Source organism: Triticum aestivum, chromosome 1A, assembly GCF_018294505.1.
Source record: "Triticum aestivum cultivar Chinese Spring chromosome 1A, IWGSC CS RefSeq v2.1, whole genome shotgun sequence".
Classification (NCBI taxonomy): domain Eukaryota; kingdom Viridiplantae; phylum Streptophyta; class Magnoliopsida; order Poales; family Poaceae; genus Triticum; species Triticum aestivum.
Window position 1 is genome coordinate 278,127,943 of NC_057794.1, and position 3,917 is coordinate 278,131,859.

Consider the following 3,917-nt stretch of genomic DNA (forward strand, 5'->3'; position numbering starts at 1 on the left):
AACGAATTAGAGAAAATAATAGATATGAAAAAGATGCGCCTCGATGATATCTTTCCAACTGTCTATCATTTGCTGCATTCTGATGAGCAGTTTAGAAAAAACGCGGAAAACGCTCTGTGCCACTCGCCGTGCGTCGCACCGTTTTCAAAACTGCTCTTAAACCATGAGGAATCTCGAAAAGTGTTCAACATGGTGAAGTTGCGCCAAATCGATAGCTTCTCAACAGTATATTACACGTCCCGTTCCAATAAACGGTTAAAAAACCAGAGCGAAAAAGGTATCAAAAAAACACTGCATGCGGTTCTTCCCGACACGAAGTTCACTAGTCTTTGTATTGCAGTACCACTGCTACTGAAAGTGCAGTGCTGTCGCGTTGAGCGTGCAGTACAGAAGTGTTATCAGAATAGTTATTCTGCTAATATTAGCAGAATAGACCGGCTGTATATATAAAAACATGGCTCTTCTCTACTTTACTCTTGATCATGCGATGCTAATTTTTTCCAAGCAGTGCTTGGTCTGACTAATGTAATCCAGTATGGGAATCCCCTATCATTGTAATAAGCAGCTCAGATGTCTATATTTTAAATCATCTTCTACCTGGAAACATTGAAGAACCAATATACATCTTATTGTAACAATTCATATGCAAAAGTAACTGATGATGTGAGCATTCAACACTGATTTAAACAGACATTAAAATAGAACATGTGAAAGCATTATCCAACTATTTACTGCAACAACCTTACTGTCAATATATCTATATTTAGTTAGAAATTAAGGAGATCTAGCGAGAATTACCTAGGTGATACGAAGGCTAATTAATTGTCGAAGACCTCAACGTCTTAGAAATCCTAATGCTTAGAAAATTGCCAACCCTAGAAAGAAAATAATCATAGCTAGTACTTAGTAACACACACATAAGAAATACAGTTCAGCCGATTTGTCATTTTGACAGAACAATTGTTGAGAATGTCACTCAGCACCTAAAGAGACCTGCACCAACAGATACATAGAGAAGAGAGGTAGCATCAATTGTATCGCAGAAAGGGAACGGAAGCTCAAGCCAAGATAAAGGTTGCACATGGCCACACACACACACGCTCGGTCACAATCAGCGAAGATGACGATCTATGAGAGGATCTCATGTTTATATATTGGACAATACTTGGATACCTATAGATTGCTAAGTTGGAACCCTAGGCTGGTAATGTGGAGATGGATGGTTCAGACAGAGTAAAAACATACGTACATGTCAATTACACACAGAAAATAAAATAGTGGTTACTTAACTGAAATAGTAACTCGGAGTATATTACTCATGCTGTAGGGTAGAAATCATTGCATACTCATGAATTTCAGTTACTATTTCAATAGGAAACATGCATGCAGAATTCAGAGAAAATATAATGTCGCCATCACCTAAAATGTTCGATTAAAAGTGTGTTTATTGTCACCGTAGTACATTATTTTAGTTCAGTAAAAACACAAAGATGCTAGATCAGTCAGAACCTCTTCGGAACTCTAGTTAAAAGTTCAAGCAAAAAGATAATGTCGCCATCATCTAAATGTGTGATTAAAAATGTGTTTTTGTCACAGTACTACATTGTTGTCAGAACTTCTTTGAAACTCAAGTTAAAAGTTCACACAGATTAATCTTCCTAGGAAAGTATACATGTTACTTTCAGTCTTCAGTTAAGGTTCCGGATTAATCCATCTATGCAAGTGAACATACAGAAGACTGGATAATTTAAAATTAATATACTCTAGTTATCCAAGCATAACAAGAAAGTGATGGAAGAATCAATCATAAAATAAATATAAGAGCATGTGCATTGTACAGAGAAACAATGGATGTATACAGCGATTTCCCCCAAAACAAATGATTTAATTATGTGGCAACAGGGTAGATGAAATCAGAGAGGTAGGAACCTATGGAGAGGCGAATCAATTCCATATTGACAGAAGCCAAATTTCAAGCCGATCCTGCAATAGCAGGAGCAGTCACAATGTGATCAATAACGCGACCATAATGAAATTGGAGGCAGTTAAATCATTTAAAATTTCTAGATAAAGATAATACATCCCATTTTCAATCTACTTACAAATAGTACGGTAGAGCTTAAGTTTGCTCACACATTTTTTTACAGTTCCTAATCTAGAGTACTATTTGAAGAAGTCAATATAGTGTCACGCATCTACTCTAAACATTCTGCTGCAAACAATGGAACACACAAATCTTTTAAATTCATAAACCATATTTGGTTGATAATATTTGGATCATTATCAATGTATATACCTCACTGCTTTAAATATGGAAATCACTAAAAGGGCACTCTTATATCTTGGCTGAAAACATATTATCATATTTTCTAAGATCATACTACTGAAATGAACTTAGAAAATGTACACCTCGTGGTTACATTTGCAGGGAAATTTCGTATGGGTGTTCAAAACTAAAAAAATGGATCTGCATCCCTTTTCAAACACAATAAATGTATGTGTAGTAAACAGGAATCCGTATACTCAAGTACGCCATACATCTAGGATAACTTTTGCATGGCCAAAAAATTGGAAATCTACCTACAGATCTGCCAAAGTAAGATTATACACTATATTAGAAGTCATTTTGACATCCTGGATGGAACACAAAATTATTAGAAATATATATACCACGCTACCATGCATATAATCTAGCATTTAGCACTACTCTAAAGAAATAACATACCACGTCCAAATTCTCTCCATAGGAATCGTCAACTAATTGTGTTGTCTAACCAAGGGTCGCATGGAAATACATCTGTATAAAGATTCATATAAAAAATCAATGTAAACTGGCTCATGGATAGTTGATGTATAACACAAACTTACTGCAGTATGCCAAAAAAATCAATGCAAACTGGCTCATGGATAGTTGATGTATAACACAAACTTACTGCAGTATGCCAATTTAGGCGATGCAGACCACCCTAGCTGGTTCTCCTCCACTCCCTACAACTTACAATCCGAAATAGAGAAGTGCTAAAGATAGACATGGAAAAATCTGGTTTTCTTGATGAGACACTGTGGATCAATCTAACTTATTAATGGTTCGGTGATGAATTCAATGGCTAGAGAGGAGACCAGGAGGGATTTACGATGCGGAGTTACTTACCTGTGGGGAGGTAAAGGATTAATGGGAGATGAACTTGCCACCAGACCCACATAATTTCCTAGATTGGCAGCCTCAAGTATCAATGGCAGCCTCCTTTCTTCAAACTGTCGTGCTTGGACCTCCGCAATCTAATGCATGAACCAACCTGGAATTGAAAACTTGAAAAAAAGAAGAGATCCAAAGGTTGGAGGAAGGGGTTGAGGAGAGATTGGACTGCAGCATAGATGAAAAGTTGACATTTAGGATGGGAGTCTCTAGGGCATGGAGAGGCGGTAGAAGAGGAATGGTGGAGGAGGCGTAGGAGGAAGATAGGGCAATGGGCAGAAGGAGGAATAGTTTCTCCGGGACTCCATGAGAGATTTATTTCGACGACTATAGATACAGAACACGCAGATCCAATGGGTTAGCATGGAGATTTTACCTAGGGTTATATGGGTTGATCTCCATCATAATAACTCAGTCCCATCGGATTAACAACTCGTAAAATCTAATTAACATGGAATTTTTTTGAGAGTCCAGAATTAGTATAGGTATAGATAGATAGATAGATTTCCAATCAATAATATGTCATACACATACAGTATTAGAAAGGCTACAAAGCCCCCCGCCCCCACACTTTCTTGTAAATACGAGCTTCTTCGTAAGTTTGTATAGAACCAAAAACTTTGTCACCTCATCAAAACGTGTATTCCAACTCCGAGATGGTTGCACCACTCCATAGATGGATCACTAGAGCTTGCGTACCTTATTAGCATCCTTAGGATTG

The 3,917-nt window shown here is 37.3% G+C and overlaps 1 long non-coding RNA gene across 1 annotated transcript; it reads right to left on the reverse strand.

The window, feature by feature from the left end:
• Positions 1 to 441: 441 nt before the first annotated feature.
• LOC123118888 (uncharacterized) lies at positions 442 to 3,516 on the reverse strand. Its single transcript, XR_006458347.1, has 3 exons — positions 2,934 to 3,516; positions 2,726 to 2,797; positions 442 to 1,983 (listed from the first exon to the last, which is right to left on the reverse strand). It is a non-coding gene; the product is annotated as an uncharacterized lncRNA (long non-coding RNA).
• Positions 3,517 to 3,917: the final 401 nt, after the last annotated feature.